The sequence below is a fragment of the Medicago sativa genome, chromosome 8 (genome assembly GCF_051527215.1).
Source record: "Medicago sativa cultivar Bolivia chromosome 8, Bolivia_mono, whole genome shotgun sequence".
Taxonomy (NCBI): Eukaryota; Viridiplantae; Streptophyta; class Magnoliopsida; order Fabales; family Fabaceae; genus Medicago; species Medicago sativa.
This window is the reverse complement of record NC_140756.1, coordinates 36,370,735-36,396,258: the sequence shown is the minus strand read 5'-3', so window position 1 is coordinate 36,396,258 and position 25,524 is coordinate 36,370,735. Positions and strand designations below refer to the sequence as shown.

General features: G+C 36.0%; 1 non-coding gene across 1 annotated transcript; it reads right to left on the bottom strand.

Annotated features, from left to right (window-relative positions):
• Positions 1 to 14,076: 14,076 nt before the first annotated feature.
• Positions 14,077 to 14,183, bottom strand: LOC146898849 (small nucleolar RNA R71). The gene has a single exon (XR_015024284.1). It is a non-coding gene; the product is annotated as a small nucleolar RNA R71 (small nucleolar RNA).
• Positions 14,184 to 25,524: the final 11,341 nt, after the last annotated feature.

The following is a 25,524-nucleotide window of genomic DNA, read 5'->3' as shown; positions in this document are numbered from 1 at the left end:
ATCGAGAGAGCACTAATACGACCTCAAATGTTGTTTATCATGAAATCTTCCGTAATGTATCTTTATGGTTAATGTTCAAACCTTTTTATTATGTATGCTACCATTTCATTTTGTTGTTATTGTTGTCTTAGAAGTGAACATATTTTTAAAACTGATATAAAACTTCTATCAACTATATATGTAGCACGGGTCAATAGTCTAGTATATCTAAATGTTAAACAGTGTTGCAAGCAACCCTGAATAACCCTAATCCCGCCCTTTTTGACTATCTTAAAAAAGATTGATGAAAAAAATTCCTTAGTGGGAGTTGAACCAGTTTACAAATGGTCATCATTCATAGCATTGCCATTACACCACACATGTTATTGTTAAATTAATTTCGCTTTCCAAATTCTAAGACCGCGTCCCACTTCTTATCCCACCTTTTCCACGTCCCATAAACTGTTATTTTCTCTCCATTCTATCACGCGCTTCATTTTTTGTTCTCAAATAGTTATTTTGGTGTGTTAATTGTTGCACCCCCCATTTCTTATCCCACCTTTTCCACTTCTCACTAGCCACTTCTTATCCCACCTTTTCCACTTCTCATAAACTGTCATTTTCTTTCCCTTCAGTTACTCGTATCGTTTTTGGTTCTTAAATATTTGTTCAAACAATTATTTTGATGAATTGAAATTAAATAGTTATTTTGGTGTATTAATTGTTGTTAGAACTTTGATTGCACGAGTTGAATTACTTATATTGAAATACAAAATTTGAAGTGATATGAAGATTTGTCGTGTTTTTTAGATTCTTTTCCTACTCTCTAAATTTTGTGAATTGATCTTTTTTTTCATTCACTTTTTCTTTTATTGCTTCTTTCTATGCATGTAAAATTGTTCACAATAATAGTGATCATAGTTAAATATGTTACTGAATTTCAAATGCATATGAATTAAAAAAAAAAACCGTGTGCATCGCACGGGTTAGAGTCTAGTATAGGGATAAAAGACGATTTTTCCAAAAAAATAAAAATAAATAAAAAAGATGACGTTACATTAAGAAATATTTTTCCATCCATTTTTGCAGAGTCGCGCATTAAGCTGATTAACATATGATTTGTTTGATAAAAAATAACGGATAATTGGTAAGGTAGCTCATAATTTTTTTTTTTTTGAGTAGGTCACCAAAATGAACTATGATATATAAAACAAAATTTATGTTATAGTGTGCATTAAACATAAAGTTGAAAATAAAAAATTTAAACATCATATATATTAAAAATTGGTTTAAATATGCAAATATTCCTTGCAATGTAGCCACTCAAGGAAGCACGCCAACTTGCCTGCGTGGTGCCACACAAGAGCACATCTCCTTGTCGGGATCACGCTACAAATGTCCTTCCCCGCTCCTAATAACACGCCGCATAACTCGGAGACGGTTATGCCATGAGCGCGCCTATATAAGGGTGATTTTGCTTCACCCTCAAGGTACACATCACTTTTCACAACACTTCTTACACTCTTTCTTTCAGTTCCATTACTTACTTGCGTGTCAGAGTGCTAACGTGCCTGCAGGCACCTTTCGTTCCACCGCAGAAGAATCATCGCCACAACACTGGAAGCCGTTACCGATCAATGGAGCATTCTCTGCCGCCGTTGCAACTCAACCGTTCTCACAGAACATATCATTTGGCACTAGAAGGAGGGGAACATTCGCTAAACCGCTGCGGTCCAACGATCCTCCATCATAACCGTTTTTAGTTATGCATATCTCCTCCGTAATTGTTTTCGGTTACATATTCCTCCACTGTAACGGTTAACTGTTGATAGACTTTTAGCAAGTGTACTAAAAATGCATCGAAGTAATAAAATTTATAAGTTCGTATCCATAGGGACTGTTTTAATTTCTACTCAACAATTTAATTATAATAAGGATTTAACAAATAAGGGGTATGTAAAGTATATGTTTGAGTTTAACAATAAAACAAAATAAAAATAAATGGTTTTGGAAAATAATAGAGATTAAAATGATCAAGCCTTTGAATCCTCTATTGCTCAGCGTGAATAATTTGCTCCTCTTTGCTCTCAATTACTATTCAATCTTTACGACAAATTAACTAAGTGGTTTTGATCAATCTCTTGACTCAAAACCCTTTCCTAAGTTATAACCCTATTAATCTCTTAAACAGATTGAATAACCGCGGAAGCGATGTCGGAACATTAATTTATATGTCATAACCCTCAATTTCCTATCTCTAGGTTCCTAGTGTTGAGTTAAACATAATTACTATTTCAGGATTAAAAGCTAGGGCTAGTAGTCATTCAATTCCTAAGATCAATTTATGTGATTGCAAGAAGCTAGGGTTAATAGTCATACAAGCAATCATATGAAAAGCAATGAATAAAAATAATTATGAATAAAGACTGAATTATATTGTTAACAATAGAGTCAAAAGCTACACGGATTCACAGATATAATAGATGAAGGGATTTTAAGAGGGTATTTTCAAAATTTTAATCCTCTTTGCGGAAGAAATCCCATTGAAACAGATCTTGATTAAATCATTAATCACAAATCAACGAGAACACATTCTTAAACACTTTAAGGATTATGTGTTTACCTCTTGAACCGCAGAACCTTTGTAGCAGAATTGTTTCTGATCACGAGCAAAGTAAAGCAGCGATGCCTCTACTTAGTCTACACGAACAGAAGTTCTCCGATGACCGGTGCTAGCCAATTCCAATGGAGATTTAGAGAGATTAGGTTTCGAGAGCGGCGGCTAGGTTTACTTTGTGAATCAGGTTAAGCATTTCACAAAAGTCAGCAATGCTTCAACATAAGGGTTCTATTTATAGAATCACTTGTGTGGTCAGCAAGACAAGCACTTAAGTACACCGTACCTTATGGTGCACCATATTTCACTTAAACACACCGTACCTTACGGTGGACCGCATTTCTCTATTTTTGTAAATTAAATAATAAATCATATTTAATTATTTAATTACTAATATGTCCTACTTATTATTTTATAAATAAGTCCTACTTATTATTTTATAAATAAGTCTTACTTATTTATTTCTCTCATCTATCTATCCTTTGTGTGTGACCCTATAGGTTCTCATAACATTGGCAATAATATTAAATCACATATTTAATATTATAAACAATGAACGGTATCTAGCAACACATCACTGCTACCCAAGTGACGAGAATGTCATGTGATATGACGAAACCTTTTTGTGATAATGATCATGTGTATAATTACCCTTTTGCTCTCATGTCTATATTGAACACAAGGCATAGACCGTGTCATCCTTGTCTAGTTCAATATTGGGCCCATAGACATTTCTCCTGTTATGTAGGAAGGGCAAATTCCATCTAGGTCACTCATGTCCCTCAACATGATTCATGGAGTACCCATCAACCAACTTTATAGTCATCCTGTTACGAACAACGTTTGAATGGTGACAAAGCACTCGACTCCAACATCTAGGGTACATAGTGGTTTCAGGTCGAAGGGTGGAATACACCACTATCACTATTAGAATATCTTATGACACTTTTCATAACATTTACTATGTAGTATTCTCATGGCGGGTCAATCCAATATAAATATTACTCCTAATATTTATATCTATGTGAAGACTTGATAACTCTTTATCCATGATCTGTGAGATGTGATCATCAGTCTACCCACATAATAGTCTCTATGCTTTAATAATATCCCACTTCTCAATAAAGCTTGAGATGTGAACATTTACTATGTAGTATTCTCATGGCGGGTCAATCCAATATAAATATTACTCCTAATATTTATATCTATGTGAAGACTTGATAACTCTTTATCCATGATCTGTGAGATGTGATCATCAGTCTACCCACATAATAGTCTCTATGCTTTAATAATATCCCACTTCTCAATAAAGCTTGAGATGTGAACATTTACTATGTAGTATTCTCATTGGCGGGTCAATCCAATATAAATATTACTCCTAATATTTATATCTATGTGAAGACTTGATAACTCTTTATCCATGATCTGTGAGATGTGATCATCAGTCTACCCACATAATAGTCTCTATGCTTTAATAATATCCCACTTCTCAATAAAGCTTGACTATGGATACTTTAAGAATAGTTTCCTTATGTTTAACGGGGTCTCACAATTAAGTTATAATTAATGTTCCATTAAACAGACTAACTATTCTAGGGACTTTATTATTTTGAAACAAAACAAAATCAATAAAGAAATTCCTTATTATTATATATTCACAATATATACTTATATCAATATCAAGATACAAAGCCAAACCCAATCAACATAGATTGGCTATTAGAGCTTACTCCAACAATCTCCCACTAGCACTAAAAGCCAATCAAATATTAACTCAATATATATTGGTCAAGTGTTAGAATCAAGCGCACTATGGGCAAGATACTCTACTAGCAGATAAGGAACTCTTTCCTATGTTGGTAGGTTATACTTCTTTCAATTTCTACTTTCGATCTTCTATCGAAAAGAAATTAAAGTGTTAAAGTATACATTTGGATCATTGGTGAGATCAAGTTTTCATTGCTCGCAAGATTTAAACAAATTTCATCTCAGACGAGATCAATGGAATCCGCAACGCAAGAAACACATGTTTTCACTCAGATATGAGATAAACAATCCAAATCATATATATTTGACATCTGTAATAGAAACAACAACTATCTGAAGCTTGTACTTTTACAAATTTCATAGTTGATATCCTAGCATAACATTTATTCCAAATTACAATCTGGATATACTGTACACCGATATGAAAGTCAACATCATTGTAACTCATTTACAATGTTTCTTTCATCCCTGTTCAAGAAACAATCCATAGTCCTTTAAGACATCCAAGGATATTCTTGAAGGTATTCTAGTGTCAAACACTATAATCAATTTTGGTACATATTGAAAATAATTTTCTAACCATGTCTTACATGTGTAGATAAATTATTTTGGTGACTAGTATGTCATCCACATACTCCACCAAACTAATATCAATGCTCCCACTAATCTCCTTATGTGCACAAGATTTCTTTATTAATAAAAGTTTTCATAAAACTTCATTAATAAAATAAAAAATTCAACTTCGAGAAGTTTTCTCTAATTCATAAATGAATTTTATAACATATCTACCTTTCTAGTATCCTTTGGATTAATGAAATCCTACATATATCAAATACATATATAAGGTTATTCCAATTAAGGAATACAACCTAGTTATCCATCTTCTAGAACATGTATTATACAATAATGGGAATTGGGATCATTAGATTTAAGCATTACGATGATGTAATAGTTTCGTCATGATTTGCATCACGTGTTGCATGAAACCTTCTACAATCAATCATATCTTAAAGGTAGTCATAATACCATCCATGTCAGTTTTCTATAAGAAAACTCACATTCATCTTATGAGTCATACTCATTTGGATGATATAACCAATATCCATATATGGTTTGTGTATATGGATTCTTGATAAGATCTCATGGCATCTAGCCACTTCTCAAAATCAGGCCATTTGCGACCTTATAGTAAGTCAGGTGCTCATCTTCAATGAGAATCATGTCACCTTGTTGAATCATGACAAAATCATGTTTCTCATCTTAGTGATATGACATATCAGACTCATCTAGATCTTGTGCTATTCGAACTAGCAATTTACCAACAATCCTTTGTTGAATCAGTTCATGTTCCATTCTTAGAGAAACATGTATTTTGTGGTACTTCACTTAATTCAAGTTCTACATCACTACCACTGGCTCTTGTAGAGCCATACTCCTTGAAAAGGAATACTCCAGTTTTAACGACAAACAACTTTTGTCAAAAAGATGTAGAAATAATATCCTTTAGTTTCCTAAGGGTGCTTCCACAAGTATACATTCATTTAATTTGAAGTTTAGTTTATCTAGTAAACCATATAACCTCAAATTATCATAAAGTCAAAAATAGGTACTTTTACCTACATATCTAATATGGTGCCTTTATGATTACTCAATTAGAACTTCTTGTGGGTGAAGAATAACTGTAATTTCATTAATTTCAAGAGTCTTTGAGTTATAATCAAACTATTTTAGATCGACTCATGTCAAAACATGAAGCGATATAAATAATCATTATACTCATTAATCAAGCATTTACCATCACGATTTACTCGTATAGTCTTTGTACTTTTCAAACTTATTCCTTTTACTTCATTGTTAAAATCTTTGAACAATTTCAAAATTTTCTTGAATCGTGTCATATACACTTTGCTTATCTACTAAATGATTTAGTAATGTTAGATGAAGTAATAGAAACAATATATAGCAAATATGTTTAGTTCTCCATATACATCTCATATGTATATAAACTCAAATAAATTATGTGCCCCTTCACCTTTGGTGGTGACCGGTATACTAATCTATTTTGAAAGGTGGGACTCACATCCTTCAAATGATATAAAATCAAATGAGTCCAATAGTCCATATCCATGGATTTTGGAAATGTGAATCACACTTGTTTGTACTAAACAGTGATGCCAATGATATACAAAAGGTTCTAATCTCATTTGATCCTTTTCTCATAAGTTATAGACCAGCTTATCAAGATCATGAAACTCAAATCCATTACTTGATTAGCATACTTATATAGAAAACATAATTTGCATAATAGGACAACGTTTGTCTATTATTCAACTACACAATCATTCTCTTGTCAATACAAGATTTATAATTTAATGCTTCTATTTTATGTGGAATTTAATAACAATTTTTTTTGGTTCCATATCAAGTTAAGTTTAAGTCCAAGCATAAGCTCTTATAGTCAATGAAACTATTTGTTCCATTCTAGACGTAGGTGGACTTCACTTATAGTTAATGTTCTACTTCTTTAAAACTCTATATTTCAACAAATATAAGATTAATCATCAAGTATCATATACTTATGATGCAGAAGTAGAAATTTAACTTTATATAACTATATGGGTAAATAAGAAGTCTCACTTCTTTCTTATTTTGACTCTTTCAAAATTACGAGAAATTTTGTTTTTCAACTTTTGAAATAATTGCTTCCCTATTTAGCAACCATGTTTAACCTTCCAAGGTAGAGAAACAAAGTTTGAATTTCATTCTTATTCATTTCCATCTACTTGATAGGTTGAAACTCTTTATCTTATCTTGCAGTTATAACATTGAGGTTAATGGTCATATCATTATCCGTTGTCGTTACCACTATGAGATATCTTATATCCACTCAATCGACCTGATGCTTCTGACAAGCATTATTTTCGAATTTGATATAGAAAGTTTCTAGGAAATGGTTGCTCGAAATTATACAGTTTTTTTTTCTTATTCTTAAGAACAATTCTTAATTTTGTACCAATTCAGAAACTCTTTCCTGAAGATCTTGTTCTTCACAAGAACATTTTACAGTATAATAAAATGCATATGCTAAAGAAATTCTAAATACAGAAAATAAATAAAATAAATGTATCATGATTTAAAAACATAATTAATTAGGTCTTTAATTAAATATGCACCCACAATTTTACTCAAATCAAATGACCTTCAACATTTGAATCGGAAAATCTCATTGGCAGATTTTCTAGTGGGTTGAAATCCATATTTCACCTTGCTTTAAGTCAACGGGGGCTGTACTCAAAACTCAGTTATTTAAGTAGGAACTCCTTCCAATTGTATCTCATACAACTTTCAAATCATTTGAGTGAATAACTCCTTACTCTAATCTATCATATAGATGTTCCCAAACATTGCTTCTAAATTTATTTTAATCATATTAAAATTAATTTAGTTAAGTTAAACCCAAAAGAATAACACTTGGGTAAATTGGATTACCGCACCGCAACTTACCAGTATAGAATATGCGCTTCACGGAGGCAAAACCCACATATTCGATATTAGTCTTGAAGGGTGTAAAACTTTTGGAAAGCATTAAACTTAATATTTCATTTGAAGTAAATATATATTTTAATCTTATTAAAATACAATCTAGTTAAGTTAGATCCAAAAATAACAATCGGTAAATAGAATTACCGCACCACAACTTACTAGTATAGAAAGTGCACTTCGCGGAAGCGAAACCTACACATTTCGATATTAGTCTTGAAGTGTGTTATACTTTTGAAAACAATTTACTTCATATTCTATTTGAAGGATTTTTTATTTAGTTTAATCTGATTGACATGTGTATCTCATACACGCGTCTTTAAAGATGCATGACATTCATGCTCATAGAAAGCAAGTATATAAAACATTTAAAATATACATGCTAACATGCATCTAAAACATGTTAAGCATACATCACATACATGCGCTAAGTAAACATACATTTCATGCATCACATACATAAAATAACTAAATTAGGTAGTATGGTTATGACCTCCAAATGCTTAAGAATTAAATAAACTATTTTATTACAACTCTTTGACCCACAAGCAAGCTTCAAAAATTTCTCCATCGGAATCATCTTTTGGCGTCGTCATCTCTTCAACTCTTGATGCAATCACAATATTTAACTCTTAAATAGAATAATTAAAATAAACCACGACACGCAGGTCGTATTTAACTAAAATAAATCACGACATGCAGGTCGTATTTAACTAAACGTCAAAATTCTAAGGTCATAACCATACAACATATATATTAATTATTTAACAATAAAAGTAATAGTAACTACTATTACTATTAAATAATTTGAAATTTAAATCCAAAACAGAAGTCGTGTAAAATCCGCAATCCATCCGTAACAAATTCTTTTCTAAACAATTTTAAAATTGATACAACGTGTGAAAATTGATTTTGTTACCAAAAATACGATGAGCATCATATAAGGGGATATTGTTTTGAATTATACTGATTCAGTTTTAAATTAATAATTACAAATCAATGCATCATTCAATCTCATTGAACAACATGATCTCTTTTGAATTAATTTCAAACCAGCATATAATCTCATTCCAAATTAATATCAGCGAAAATTAATTTGTAAAACTTAGTTATGGAATATATCACCGTAAATTAATTTGTAAGACATTTGTGACAGTAACAATTAACAAACCCAAAATTAGGTATGAAACAAATTAAATTACGGTATCTGTGATTATGTGATATCTAATATCACAATTATATTCACAAGTCACCGAACTGGAATGAACGATTATTTGCATAGCAAAACATGTGAAACTCCTTTCACAAATCATAAGCATATATTTAATAATCGCTATATGATGTCAACACATACATAAAACAAAAACAACTTCCTTTCAAAAAAAAAACAACTTGAATTACTAGTTGTTAAGATATACTCCCTCCGGTCTCAAATATAAGAAAAGATTCCTTTTTTAGGTTCATTAAATAATTAATGTATTTGCTTTACAATGTAGACTAGATACATTAACTACTCAATGAACCTAAAAAAGGAATCTTCTCTTATATTTGAGACCGGAGGAGTATTATGATTCTCCATTTAATGTCATTATTTTGTAATTATGTTAGGAGTAATCAGTCATTATGTGTAATTAGTTTTTGTGTTTCTTTGTCTACAATCATATAATATAAATATGATCACCTACTTGTACTCAAAAAACACACAATGAATATACAAATATTTCTCATATCTTCCTGAGTTTCTACATGGTATCAAGCTTAGGTTTTACTTTTTCTCTTCCGGAGCATTTCTCATTCGTATGTTCTTTGGTGATTTTTGTCGATTGTTGTTTATCTCTTCCAGATTTTTTCTCTCTCCTGAGTGTGTTGCTAATCAAAAATATACTTTCTTTACTTTACTAATCACCACCGATTGATGATTCGGTGATTATAGTTTCTCTCTATCCTAAAAGAGAACGTGTGAGGCATTAAATTCCCTTTTGTTATTCACCAATCACAACATGTTTTGCATCACATGTGCATTTGTGACTCCATTATCCTGATTCCGCCATAAATATAGTCATCACAATTGTTTCTTTTCTCCTAAAGTGATACCATTGAAATTGGTTATTGTATTGCTTAATGGAGAAATTCAACGTTGGATCTCGTCCCAGCTCCTTTGGGCCTGTACTTACAACTGCCGTCTGCCGCTGCTGCCAATAAATCTATAGAATCTTCTCAGAGAACTTCTTCTGAGAGTCTCTTCTCAGCTCCTTCCTTCTCTATCAAAATTATTAAGTCTCTTCTGAGAGAACTTCTTCCTTCTGGTAATACTCCTGCTGCTCTTTCCACCACACCAGGTAATTCTAAATGGTATTTTGATTCGGCATGTTGCAACCACATGACATCTACGTCTCATTTATTTTCTTCCATATCTAAAAATGACATTACCCGTTCTATCCACACTGCTGATGGATCTCTTATAGGTCATATATCTCTCTCTCTCTCCCTAATTTAAGCCTACCTAACACATATTTTATTCCTAAACTAAATTTTAATCTTATCTCTGGTCAATTATGTGACCTTGGATATGAAATTACTTTCTCTTCCTCTGGATGTAGTGTGCAGGATCCGCGGACAGGACAACTCATAGGGAGTGGGCGTAAGATCGGAAGGCTATATGAGCTCACTGAACTGCATATTCCTATTGAGTCCAACATTTGTGCCGCTTGCACAGACTCTTCCATTCAACTTTGGCGTCGTCGTCTTGCTCATAGTTCTATCGATAAATTGCATCCTCTAGTGTCTCAAGGTTATTTAGGTTCTATCACTAATGAGTCTTTTGATTGTACTGCTTGTCAAACTGCTAAACAACCAGCCTTATCTTTCGATAAAAGTACTTCCATTTCAGCTTCACCATTTGATCTAGTGCATTCTGATATTTGGGGCCCAGCTCCCACACCTACCATGGGAGGTGCTCGGTACTTTGTTATATTTATTGATGATTATTCTCGTTTTACATGGATATATATGATGAAAAATAGGCACGAGCTTCCTCAAATTTACATTAATTTTGCCAAAATGATTCAAACTCAATTTTCTAAAGTCATTAAAGTTTTTCGACGAGATAATGCCATGGAATATCGTGATTCTAAACTATTGTCTTTTCTTAGTGAGAAGGGTACCTTTTCTGAATTTTCGTGTCCATATACATCTCAACAAAATGGTCGCGCTGAGAGAAAGCATCGTCACATTCTTGACTCAGTCCGTGCCATGCTTATCTCAGCCTCTTGTCCAGAGCGCGCTTGGGGTGAAGCTGCCCTTACCGCTGTCCATATAATCAATCGTCTCCCTTCCTCTATACTTGGTAATGTCTCTCCTTTTGAATGTATTTATCTCACTACACCAGATTATAAATCAATTAAGGTGTTTGGTTGTGCTTGTTTTGTCCTCCTTTAGCCCCATGAGTATACTAAACTTGAGCCTCATGTTCGTCTGTGTTGTTTTCTTGGTTATGGCATTGAACACAAAGGTTATCGATGTTGGGATCCAATATCCCAACGCATTCGTATCTCTCGTCATGTTGTCTTTTGGGAACATATAATGTTTTCTTCCTTGTCAAAGTTTAAGTCAATCCCGTCTACTACCACTCCTCTCTTTACTAACCCTGATGTCGACATGTTTCCTTGTGACACACATGCAGGTTCTGAGACATATGCAGGTTCTTCTGGTGAGCTTCCAACCCCTTCCGATGTTCAATCCACTTCTGATGACATTGTTCCGACCGTTGATCCTGCACCTCCCACTGTTGAGCTTCCTCCGAGGGTAAGAAATCCACCTCCTTATCTTCGTGATTACCATTGTTATTCCACTATGCTTCACCATCATGAACCACAATCCTTTAAGGAAGCCTCCATAGATCCTCATTGGCAGCAAGCTATGCAGGAAGAATTACTTGCATTGGAGAAAACCCACACATGGGACCTTGTTGATCCTCCTTCTGATAAGACTCTTGTAGGATGCAAATGGGTGTACAAAATAAAGACTCTTTCTGATGGATCTATCGAGCGTTACAAAGCTCGTCTTGTAGCAAAAGGGTTCACTCAAGAGTATGGAATTGATTATGAAGAAACAATTTCCCCTGTTGCCCGCATCAACTCTGTTCGAACTCTTCTTGCCGAAGCTGCCACTCGCAAATGGAGACTCACTCAAATGGATGTTAAAAATGCATTTCTCAATGGTGAGTTAGAAGAAGAGGTTTACATGCATCCTCCTCCAGGATATACATGTGATGAAAACAAAGTATGTCGACTTCGCAAGGCTCTTTATGGTCTCAAACAAGCCCCTAGAGCTTGGTTTGCTAAATTTCACAAGACTATTACCCAGCTGAATTTCTCTTCCAGTGCTCATGACTCTGCTCTTTTTACTCGAAAAACTGAAAATAGCACCGTTATCTTGCTTCTCTATGTTGATGACTGGTGAGTCATAGATTAGTCTATTTTATTGCATTATTTAGTTTAGTTTTATTTTTAGATTTGATTTAATTTTATTGCATTTTATTTCCCTTTAGAATATTTTACTTTAAATTGCTTTTTATTTTATTTTAGGAATGAATATATGGTGGAAGGTGCCTTGGAGCGAAAGAAAGAGGACTGGAGCAAATACAGCGCAAGAATACGAAGATACGGGGCAAAAATATGATTCCCCCTTACCAGAAGCTTGGCACGGCCCGTGCCAACATGTGGAATGGCCGTGCGCGATCCAGAAACCTGTTTTACTGCTTTTTCTTCGGGCCCAAGTTACCCTGTTGCAGCTTTACTGTTTTGTCCCTTTAGTTGCTTAGTTTCTAAGTCGATTGTAAAGCTATAAATAGAGTAGCTCTCCACCATAAACATTCACCTTTCCTTTGAATATTTTAAGTCTTTATTTCAATAAAAGTTCTTTGCTTTATTTACTTTCTTCCTTGCAATTTACTTTTATCGCTTTCTCTCTTCTTCCCCCATGTCTACGATGAACATGAGTGAGTAGACTTCTTTGTCTTGGGATCGTTGGATAAGTATAATGACGTAATCCGGATCAAGCCAAGCCTTAAACCCTAATTATTTGTTACCTTAATTCCTAATCTAAATTCACTGTTTTAACATGAATTAATTATTATCAAACTGTGGAAGCGAACGCGGAGGGTTTGATAATGGTTAATTCATCATCACAGATATCAATTCATAAAGCGAACGCGGAGCTTTGATATCCTATCAAGTGAATTTAGACAAGGTTTGCGAAACATGAGAATAGTCTAGCAAACCTTGGGACACATAAAGTTTCGATCTTCAAGGGTCCCAAAGGCAATCACCCATGAGAATAGGTGTGGTTGTTGGAGGGATACACTCACTGACTTCGAGAGGAGCGGTGATATGCTAAAGAGAAACCTGTCCTTAGTAATTAAGATTAACGTATAATTATAAGTTTAAGGCTTGCTTGTGAAAAGATTCGTTATTATGATGAACCAATGATCCCGAGGCCTTTTATTATTATTGTTATTTACTTTCAAACAACTGCACTATCAAACTTCTTATCTCTTTCTCCTCTAATCATTTTCTAAAAGTTAATTAGATTGACCAACTCCCTAGCGGAACGATACTCTACTTACTACTATTACTTCGATAGGCCGTGCACTTGCGGTTTGGCCCTATCAAGTTTTTGGCGCCGTTGTCGGGGAGTTAACTAATTTGATTAACTTTTTCTTAGTGATTAGAATTCTCTCTTCTTCTTTCTCTCTTCTTTTTATTTTTATTTTCAACTTTTTGTTTTTCTGTTATCATTAACTTCTCGGGTTCTCAATTTTTTATGCGAAAAACCAGAAATCGAGTTGTAATAATCAACGAGATCAAAAGGTATTTGCATAAACGAAGGAGAGACGCACGAAATAACACCGCCATGGCCTACTTAACTTGGTGCAGCAAAACCAATTCTCGGGATCCCCCACTGAGGATCCCAATCTTCATATCTCTGTTTTCCTACGAATTAGTGGAACCATGAAGGAGAACCAAGAGGCTGTAAGACTTCATCTCTTTCCCTTTTCCTTAAGGGATAGAGCTAGCGCTTGATTCCATTCCCTCGAAGTCGGTTCCATTACTTCATGGGATCAGATGAGGCAAGCATTCCTTGCCCGATTCATTCCACCATCTAAAACCGCTAAACTTAGAGACGAAATCACACGGTTCAACCAAAAAGATGGGGAATCTCTCTATGATGCGTGGGAGCGTTTCAAAGAAATGCTAAGACTTTGTCCCCACCATGGCCTAGAAAAGTGGCTTATAGTCCACACTTTTTATAATGACTTGTCTTATACCACTAAGATGTCTGTTGATGCAGCTGCAGGTGGAACACTTATGAACAAGAACTACACGGAGGCGTATGCCCTGATTGAAGACATGGCTCAAAATCATTACAAATGGACCGACGAGAGAGCCATCACTAGTTCTTCATCCTCCAAAAAGGAGGCAGGTATGTACGAAGTCTCTAACTATGACCACCTTGCTTCTAAAATTGATACACTAACCGAAAAACTTGAAAAACTCAATGTTAGTGCTATCAATTCTGCTTCTACTCCTTCTTGTGAAATATGTGGTATAGCTGGTCATGCTGGTGTTGATTGCCAACTAGGTAGTGCTATTAACGGTGTTGAGCAAATGAATTATGCTCAATACAACCAAGGGATGAGACAGAATCAAAATTTTTATAAAAATCAAAATCCCTATGGACAAGTAGCACAACCCGGTTATGCAAACAACCAAAGATTCACTCAGAAATCCAATTTGGAAATTTTGTTGGAAAACTCTATTGCCAACCAAAACAAACAACTTCAAGAACTTAAAAACCAAACCGGATTTCTGAATGATTCTCTTTCCAAACTCAATACCAAGGTTGATTCTATTGCTACTCACTCTAAAATTCTTGAAACTCAAATCGCTCAAATAGCCCAACAAGTGGCTACCTCTTCCCAAACACCGGGAGTCTTTCCTGGTCAAACCGAAGCCAATCCCAAAGCCCAAGTTAATGTCATATCTTTTGGGGCTAGTAAGTTAGGCGAAACTTTTGCTAAGGTTAAAAACGTTGGGAAAGAAAGTTTCAAGCCTTTAGGTGATAAAATTGGGATAGAAGAAGCAAAACCGCTTGAAGAAAACAAAACTCCATCCCCCTTAAATCCTGATAAGCTTAAACTAGAGGGTAAGTTTGAAAAATTTGTCAACATACTTAGGAAGATTTGCATTAAACTTCCCTTTGTTGAAGCTTTGTCTAGGATGCCTCTATATGCCAAGTTTTTAAAGGAATTTTTTTCAAAGAAAAGGCCTATAGAGCATAGTGAGACAATAGCTTTGGCTAAGGACACTAGTGCAATCATTCAAGAAGCAACCCCTAAGCTTAGAGATCCAGGTAGCTTTGCCATACCATGTGAAATTAGGAATTAAACCATAAACAAAGCCTTTTGTGACTTAGGAGCTATTGTTAGTTTGCTGCCTTTGTCTCTTCTCAAAAGGATAGGGATAGGAGAATTGAAACCTACCAAAATAGAGTTGAAGCTAGCTGATCGTTCTACCATGAAACTTGTAGGATTTGTCGACGACATACCAGTTAAGATAGAAGGCATATATATCCCAACTGATTTTGTAGTCGTTGACATTGCAGAGGACGAAGACGTCCCTATAATCCTAGGTAGACCTTTCCTCGGCACTGCGGGAGCTCTTATAGATGTCAAGAACGGTAGGATAGTTTTTCAAGTGAGTGATAAGATGGTAGGATTTGAGTTGGAAAATGTTATGAAGGGTCCCTCTCTTTACTCTTGTTGCATGCTTAACGATCATGTTGTGAAAGAACGTTTTATAGCGTCATCTACACAATATGATATCTTTGATCCATTCTAAGGACACTTTCTAACCGTCAAGCTAATGACATTAAAAGAGCGCTTCGTGGGAGGCAACCCACGTATTTAATCGATTTTGTTTTGTTTTTCTTTGTTTTAAGTTGTTTTGTAGGTAATTGTCCAAGTGTGATTCGAAAAAATCACGAAATTGAAATTTTTTTTGAAGACCTCCTTACCAGAAGGTTGGCACGGCCGTGCCATGGTTTATGAAGAAAAAGAAGCCTGAGCCACAGAGTGTTGGCACGGCCCGTGCCAAGGGTGGCACGGCCGTGCCCGATTTCTACCCAGCTATAAACCAATTTTTCTTCTTCTTCTTCTTCTTCTTCTTCTTCTTCTTCTTCTTCTTCTTCTTCTTCTTCTTCTTCTCTATTCATTCTAAACCACAAACCTCTTTCATCTGCTAAACTTCTCTCTAACCCTCCATAACCTTCAAATCTTCAAACCTTCATATCTTCATCAAAACTTAACCAAATCACTCAATTCTTTCACCAATCATTCCTAAACTTCATCCAAAACAAAAACCACCAATCAAAAACAACTTTCATCCACCCAAACCCATAATTCACCAAAACCCTAATATTTCAAAACCTAACACAAACACCACAAAACCTTAACCAATCTCCACATCTAAACCCACAAACTTTCCTTAAACATCAACCCCAACCCTAAACCAATCCTTTCCACCAAAAATCTTCCCAAACCCTAAACCTTCAAACCAATTCAAACAAGGGTCAAATGGCTTCAAGAAGAAGTGGTAAGGAACCAGCAAGCTCTTCCGGTCCTCCCTCCAAGAAGCAAGCACAAGTCAAGAATCATGGAATCCAGTTCAAAGACAATAAGCAAAGGGACAGGTATAAAGCCCTAATTTCTAAAACTTTGCATCCTTCTCGATATCCTGATTCTTATGATTTGAATGTGCTAGGGCTTAGAGATGATGTTCTTAGGCTAATGGGTAGGCTAGGTTGGACTTATATGTTAACACCTATGCGGGGTTATGAAAATTTCACTTATGAATTTTTAAGCTCAATTGTTTTCACTAAATATAAGCTGAATTTTGATAACCCTAACCATAAAGTTGTTTTTCGGTTGATGAATATTGATTATGACATGTCACTTTAGCACTTTTGTGAGGCCTTAGGTTTTGCAAACGAAGGGTATATTCATGATCATTGGGATCCTAGTCTAAAACCGGATAACTATGACCCAGCCGCCTTTTGGAACCGTATCACTGGCCTTGACACCTATGTCCCTAGAGCCAGCAAAGCTAACAAAATTCACAACCCCGTACTTAGGTACCTTCAGAGGGTCATGGCTTGCACTATTTGGGGTAGAACCAAGCTAGGAAACACTAGAACCGATGAATTGTTCATGCTATGGGCAATGCTTTACAACCACCCCATCAACACATGTTTCTATTTGATTGACTAACTAGACTTCTTAGGTAATAAACCACCTGGAAAGGGAGACATAGTGGTGGGTGGAATCATCACATACATAGCTAGGTGTTTTGGGGTGACTGAGGATGAGGGGATCAAACCAATTGAGGGAAACAATAGGCTCAATAGGGAAACCCTCATTGCTATGAATTTCATTAAACGACGTCCACCAGTCCATTACCAACTCAAGCTAAATGTGCCAATCATGTTTTTATTGCCTAACCCATCTCGGACTACCACCGAGGTGGAAGAAAATTGGTTGTATGTTGATGATGTGCAGGTTCTAGAACAACAAGATAATGAAGGAGAGGGTGCTAACTTGCACCATGACATGGGAGAAGGTGCTAACTTGCACCAAGAGGGTGAAGGTGAGAAAAACACAAGAAGGGGGGTTGAATTGTGTTTTGAAAAATTCTTCGTTTCTCCTAAAAACTGAACACACTGATCAGAAGCTAGGTGAGACAGCTTCTGAAGTGATAATCAGAATCTAAATGCAGCGGAATAAAACAGAGAGAGAGAAGAAGAACGACACAAAGCAATTATACTGGTTCCTTCCACAATCCGGAAGTAGTCCAGTCCCCCTTGCACTTCCAAGGAGATTTCACTATGAGTAATATCTGATTACAAATGCTCAAGCACACAAGCAAGAGACTTCCTTTGCTCAAGCACACAAGCTAGAGACTTCCTTTGCTCAAGAACACAATCAAGAGACTTCCTGCTCAAGCACAACTGCAAGAGACTTCCTAACTAAACAAAATTACACAGAAAATTGTTTAAGGTTGAACACTTGATATACAATCAGAGGTGCTCACAATACAAATCAGATACAGACTCAATGAACTTAAGAATTTCTAAGATATGACTTTGAGACACAGAAATTCTAAGTGAATGCAGAACAATTTCAGCAGAGGTTTGGTACTTGTGAAAATCTTGTGAGTCTTTCGTTTAGCGTTCTTGCATTACCAAAACTCTAATTCTTCACTCCTTTATATAGAGGTGTGAAAGAGACGTTGTGAAATTGCCAGCACACCAAAGAGTCGTTGTTGAAGTTTGATCTTTCACCAATGATCTTTTGCCTGATTTGGTTGTTGTCCTATGAAGAACAAATTTGACATCCATTCCTTATCCAAAGGAACATCTATGCAGGCGAAGCTGTATTCTGGAGTTGTTTTCTTGTCTTGTAGCATGGACACAAAACAGAGTAGTGGAGAACGTGGTTGTACAATTCGTACAAAGTACAATGTCAACGCTTTCGTCCAAAATGCAAGCACAAGCCTTCAAACACCTTTGAAATGACCGTTGCAAAATTCCATTAATCCTTTGTTTGTGTTTTCGAATCCAATGGACAGCTTTTGCATTGATAATTCTTCAATTCTTGAATCTTTTGCAAATCCAGTTGAGATTCAGCTTCTGGTGAAATAGCTTCTGATGAGGCAGCTTCTGATGATGCAGCTTCTGATGATATGACTTCTGCAGCTTCTGATGACGCAGCTTCTGATGATGTGGCTTCTGGACCTCTTGTCTTCAGAAGCACTATTCTTCAGGAGTGGCTTACTTCAGGAGCGCTATTTCTTCAGGAGCAGCTTGACTTCAGGAGCGCTTTGCCTTCAGAATCATCTAAGCTTCATTTTCTTTTGCTCTTTATTTGCTCATTCAGAACCAATGATGATGTGACTTTATAATTATGGTCCTGTACACTTGAACAAATATTAGCTAGTCCAATTTACAATTTTTAATACCTTGTTATCATCAAAACTCTTTAAGGTTCATTGTTAAACACATTTTGTTCCAACAATCTCCCCCTTTTTGATGATGACAAACAAAAGTATTTAAAATTGATCAATTGTTGTTAATCTAATTAACAAGTTGACTTTGGGGTTCTAAGGTTTGTAAGCTCAGAATCTGAGGTTTGTAAGCTCAAACTCCCCCTGAGTCTGATAGTATTTAAGGTGAGGTTTGTAAGCTCCCCCTAAGTTCTATCCAGGTTAATTAAATTCATTTTTCGCACAATAAAAAATATCAGAGCTTAAAAACAAAATTGAATCATTGAAAGAATGAACTTATAGATAAGAAGAATGGTTCAATTAATTTTACTTGAATTTTGATACTCCTTCGTTCGTTCATATCTTATACCAATAAGGTAAAAAAAATGATAGAAGTTTTTCAAAAAATTTCAAATGCCATTAATGGGGCTCAGAGCCTTTAAATACTTGTCACATATAAATGGGGCTCAGAGCCTTTAAATACTTGTCACATATACTCCCCCTTTTGTCATTATCAAAAAAGATAAAAAAAACATAAAAGACAAAAAGAGAGTATACAAGAAATTAATCAAAAGAGAGTATACAAGAAATTAATCAGATCAAAAATATATGAACATGAATATCTAAAATATCAGAAGCAGCTAAACAGTCAGAATCAGTAAGCATTCAGAAGCAAAGAGAATTAAAACAGAATGGTTTCAGAAGCAAGGACTAGGAATTCAAAACAAACAACAAACAAAAAGAAAAACACAAGGGTGTGCAACTAAGTGTTGGTTTGATGTTGTTTCTTCATCTCCTCCATTTCTTCAATCTTCTTCTGCAACAGTTCTTCAAGCTGTTGTTGCCTCTGGAGAAGAGCCTGTTCCCTTTCCTTAGCTTCTTGCTGCTGCTGTGCCATCTGTTTCTTCAGAAGCTTACACAACCTTGCTTCTCTGGTCAAGTAATCCGTTTCTAAGAAGAAAGGCTGGTTTGCCAGGAGCAGTGTAGAACTTCTTACTCTGAGACTCTGATTCAAATGCTCTATTAGTCTTCTGACTGAAGCTTGCTTGACTCTGATGCATTTAGCCTTGATATCTTCAATAAGCTCAGCTGCCCGGTTCTGAAGAGATGTCCAGGAGTCTTCATATGCACTTGTGAGATCAATTGTCCTTCGTTGATCCACAAGATTATGCAATCTACTAAGGATTGTCAGAAGCTCAGAATTAATATATCCAGATTCCAGGATGTTTGTGGGTGGTTGTTCAAGGATTTCAAGATCAGAATCACTGATTTCCAGATCTTGAACAGGGTTAGGAAGTGGAATGGTAAAGTGTGTTTGTGTGTTTGAAGATGAAGGCTGGTCAGAGGCAATGTGAGTGGTAGAGGTTGAGGCTTGAACATTGACTAGAGAGATGTCAACATCCATGGGAGTTGGTTGTGGGGAGTGTTCAATTTCAGTTGGTGGTTGTTGTGGTGAAGTTGATGTTTGAGTGTTGAGTTGGGGGTCAATGGTAGCTGTTGGTGATTGTGGGGGTGTTGTGGGTTTATGTGGTTCAGGTGTTTGTTGATGGGGGTTTTCTGAAACAACGTTTTCAGAAGCAGCTGCTTCTGGAGTTGCTTCAGAGGCCTTTTCTGAAGTAGATTTGTCTATGGGTAACTCACCTGAGTAATGGAGAGCAAGATTGTCTAAGACAGAAGTGTCTTCTATTGGTTCAAGTACAGATGGTGAAGAAGGTGAAATGGGGATAGAGGTGACCGGAATCTGAATTACCTGATCTGCAGGGCCAGCTTCAGAAGTGATCTTCTGTGGATCAGCAGCTTGAGGAACTACTTCTGAAGTTCCCTCTTCTGGAGCATTTTCAAAAATGAGCATCATATCGTCTTCCTCATTGTCTTCAGTGGGCTTACCAGCAATGGCTCTTACTTCAGCCAATTTATCTTTGTAGACCCTATCACAGTCTTCCAATCCCAAAGCCTTGAGCTTTTCATCTCTTTGATGAGTGTATTGTGCTTTTAGATCCTTTTTGTCTGCAATAAGTTCAGAAGCACGTTCATCTGCCATCCTTTTCCTTATTGGAGTCATCTCAACCATAGGACTCACAAGTTGAAGGGGAGCCTTCTTCTTCTTCAGCTTGGGACCAGCCTCTTCTTTTTCCATTTCTTCAAGAGCTTCCTCCAGCTGCTCTTGAGTGATTACCAAGTCTGCCTTACCTTTTCTTCTCTTCTGAGGAATAGAAGCAGCACCAATCTTCTGCATCTTTCCTTTATCCTTGATAGAAACAGGTTTAGCTTCAGACTTAGCAACTTTAGCAATAGCAGCTTCTGACTCAGTACTGGTTCTGGCCTTCTTTCCTTTAGTAGGAGCAGCATCAGATTCAGAACTAGTTCTGGCCCTTTTCCCTTTAGGTGCATCAGAAACAGCAGCTTCTGACACAGCAACTGCTTTGGCCTTCTTGCCTTTCCCTTTAGCAAGAGCAGCTTCCTCCTGAGACCTCGCATCTTCCTCCAAGACGTACTCAGCTACTAATCTAGCTAAGTGTTCATGATTACTTTCCTTAACTATGGAAGGAAAGTCTCTGATAATCTCAGATTCTTCTGTGGTCAACTCCAACCATTTCTCATCTTTAGGAGCTGTCTTGAAAAAGTGCATTGAATGCAAAGTCTTGCTACTGATAGTCTTCTCTGCAGTAGAAACTTCGAAGCATTTATCAGAAGCATCCCTTGTTCTTCTCAACAAATCCAGCACTTTCCCTTGATAAAAGATCTCAGAGAGCAATCTTCCATAGGGCACTTGTTTCCTTCCTTTGACTGTGCTTTCATTAATAGCCCAGCAGAGATGATCCAATACATATCTTGGAAAGTTTATCTTTTCCAGATTGGTCATGAAATAGATTGCTAGCTTCTGTTGGTTGTTGGGTTGATCAGACCCACCTGCTCTTTGAAAGAAGCAATCATTGCTGAATTTCACCAACATTCTATTGTGAATCTCCATTTCAGAAGGCTTAGCATCTTTGTTTCCACCCAAAAGAGTGTTGTAGTAACCTTGTAGCAGGACATCTTCCTTCCTGACTATTTCTTGGAATCTTCCCTCTGCATCCATCCTACAAGCTTTAGCTATAATGTCCTCAGTGATGGTTATAGGAATGCCCATCACTTCAGACCTTATTTCTAAGCTATCAAATGATGTAGGATTCATATCCATGACCATTTTCCCTTTCTTTGACCCAGCTTGTTTGCTTACGACTTTTGCAGGCTTTTCATTGTACACTTCAGCTTTTAACCAAAAGTCCTTGACCAAGTTCACATATGTTGGCCCATTTAGCATCTTGAAATACTCAGACAGCATCTGAGTCTCTATCAATCCTTCCATGTTTACTTCATACTTCTTGAGTGAAGCAAAATCCACCGGTGACTCTACTTGAACTATTAAGGATTCCCATGGAATATCCATAGTCTTCTCTTTGTAGATTGACCCAGATTCTGATACGCTTTGCTTGTTTGATGTAGATTCTGAAACTTTTGAGCTTGATGATGCCATTTGATGATTGACGAAGATTTGAAGAAGATGAAGATTTTAGGGTTCTAAGGTTGAGAGAATGCGCTTACTTCGCAAGAGGTTTGAGAGCAAATGTGTTTGTTGTGAGTGAGTAGTGTGTGAATTGTCAAAGTGTTAAAAGTAAAACGATTGCAATTCAAAAGAGACAAACAAACATAACATTAATGACAAAATTGGGGGCGCGTGAAAAGTACTTTCAAAGCTATTAAATCATCATTGCCCTTTTAGTTATACACCAACACATACAGGCCACGTAAGAAGTTCACAGAGTGACTACCAAGTTAGTGGGCCAGAAGTTACTTTTTAAAAGGTAACTTCCAACGTTTCCACTAATTCAACTATTCAGAAGCAACAAATCCAGCTTCTGGACTTCAGATGCTGACGTCATCATCAGAAGCGAGTTTTCCTCAGAACCTCAATAAAGAGCTTCTGATGGACTACCGCTTCTGAACTAACTTCAGAACCTAAAATCCTATTCAGGAGCAAGCAAGCATTTAATCAGATACAAAGTGCATGTTCAAATTTTTCTTTATAAAATCAAATCTTTCAACAGTTAAAGGCTTAGTAAATATATCAGCCCATTGATTTTCAGTATCAATGAATTGTATATCTAAAATTCCTTTTTGAACATAATCTCTGATAAAATGGTGTTTGATTTCAATGTGCTTCGCTCTTGAATGCAAAATTGGATTTTTAGACAAACAAATAGCAGCAGTATTATCACAATAAATGGGAATACTGTTAGCAGTCATCTGATAATCTTCCAACTGATGTTTCATCCAGAGTAGTTGTGTACAACAACTTGCAGCTGAAATGTATTCTGCTTCTGCTGTAGACATAGCAATAGTTGTTTGTCTTTTGCTAGCCCAGGATATAAGATTATCACCCAGAAATTGACAGTTGCCACTGGTTGACTTTCTTTCAATCCTATCACCAGCATAATCAGCATCACAGAATCCAATTAGCTTATAATCTAAGGATTTCCTATAAAGGAGTCCAAGATTAGTTGTTCCTTTCAAATACCTGAAGATTCTCTTGACAGAAGTCATATGAGATTCTCTAGGATCTGATTGGAATCTTGCACACAAGCATACACTGAATAAAATATCTGGCCTAGATGCAGTGAGGTATAACAAAGAACCAATCATACCTCTATACAGCTTCTGATCTACTTTAGCTCCTTCATCTTCTTTGCTTAAGTTGCACGTGGGGTGCATTGGAGTGTTCATCACTTCACAATCTTCAAGTTTGAACTTCTTCAGAAGCTCCTTTGTGTACTTTGATTGATGAACATAGACTCCATCTTTGCATTGATTGATTTGAATGCCAAGGAAGAACTTCAGCTCTCCCATCATGCTCATTTCAAATTCATCCTGCATCAACTCAGAAAATTCCTTGCAAAGAGATGCATTAGTAGAACCAAATATTATATCATCAACATATATTTGCACAACAAGAATATCTTTCCCAAGGGTCCTTCTGAAGAGTGTAGTATCAACCTGTCCTCTTTTAAAATCATTTTTGATTAAGAAATTACTTAGTCTATCATACCAAGCTCTGGGAGCTTGTTTCAAGCCATATAGTGATTTCTTCAGTTTAAAAACATGGTCAGGATATTTAATATCCTCAAATCCAGGAGGTTGCTTGACATACACTTCTTCTTCTATGACACCATTTAGAAAAGCACTCTTGACATCCATTTGATATAATATTATGCCATGATTAACTGCATAGGAAAGAAGTAACCTGATTGCTTCCAATCTTGCAACTGGAGCAAACGTTTCAGTGTAATCAATGCCTTCTTGTTGACTATACCCTTGTGCAACAAGACTGGCTTTGTTTCTTGTTACTTCACCTTGCTCATTCAGCTTGTTTCTGAATACCCATTTTGTTCCAATAATGTTCTTGTGCTGAGGTTTGGGTACCAGATCCCACACATCATTTCTTTGAAATTGATTCAACTCTTCTTGCATAGCTAGGATCCATCCATCATCTGAAAGTGCTTCATCAACTGTTGTAGGTTCAATCATTGAGATTAGTCCAATCATTGACTCCTCTTGTCTGAAATGTGATCTTGTTCTTCTTGGACTATCCTTGTTTCCAATGATCAGCTCCTCAGGATGTGAAGACTTGTGTTTGAATGTGTTTCTGGGAGGATCTGCTTGATGTGAGCCATCTTGTGCTTCATCAGAAGCAGCTTCATCTTGTGCTTCTGATGTGGGTTCAGCTTCTGGACTATCTTCAGACTCAGCTATCTGATCAGGTTCTGGAGTAGCTTCAGGAACCTGTATCTCTGCAGAACTTTCACCTTGCTTTGAAGTTTTATCTTCAAGCTCCTTGTCATCAAATTTAACGTGCATAGATTCTTCAACACAAAGTGTTTCTGAATTATACACTCTGTATGCCTTTGACCTTTCAGAGTAACCTAAAAAGATTCCCCTTTGGGCCTTGGCATCAAATTTCTTTAGGTAGAGCTTGTTGTTCAGAATGTAACATGTACATCCAAATTGATGAAAGTAAGAGATATTGGGTTTTCTTCCTTTAAAGAGTTCATATGCTGTTTTCTCCAAAATAGGTCTAATATAGATCCTGTTCTGAACATAGCATGCTGTATTCACTGCTTCTGCCCAAAAATGTTTTGGTAAATTGTTTTCATGAAGGTTCTGGCCATTTCTTGTAAAGTTCTATTCTTTCTCTCTACAACCCCATTTTGTTGTGGTGTTCTAGGAGAAGAGAACTCATGGAAAATTCCATGTTTTTCACAAAAAGCTTCAAATGGCTCATTTTCAAATTCTCCACCATGATCACTTCTGACTTTCAAAATTTTTGATTCTTTTTTAGATTGAATTTGAGTGCAGAAGCTACTGAATACATCACACGCAACATCTTTACTCTTTATGAATTTCACCCAAGTCCATCTGCTGTAATCATCAACAATGACTAATCCATATCTACTTCCATATAGGGATGCAGTACTCACTGGTCCA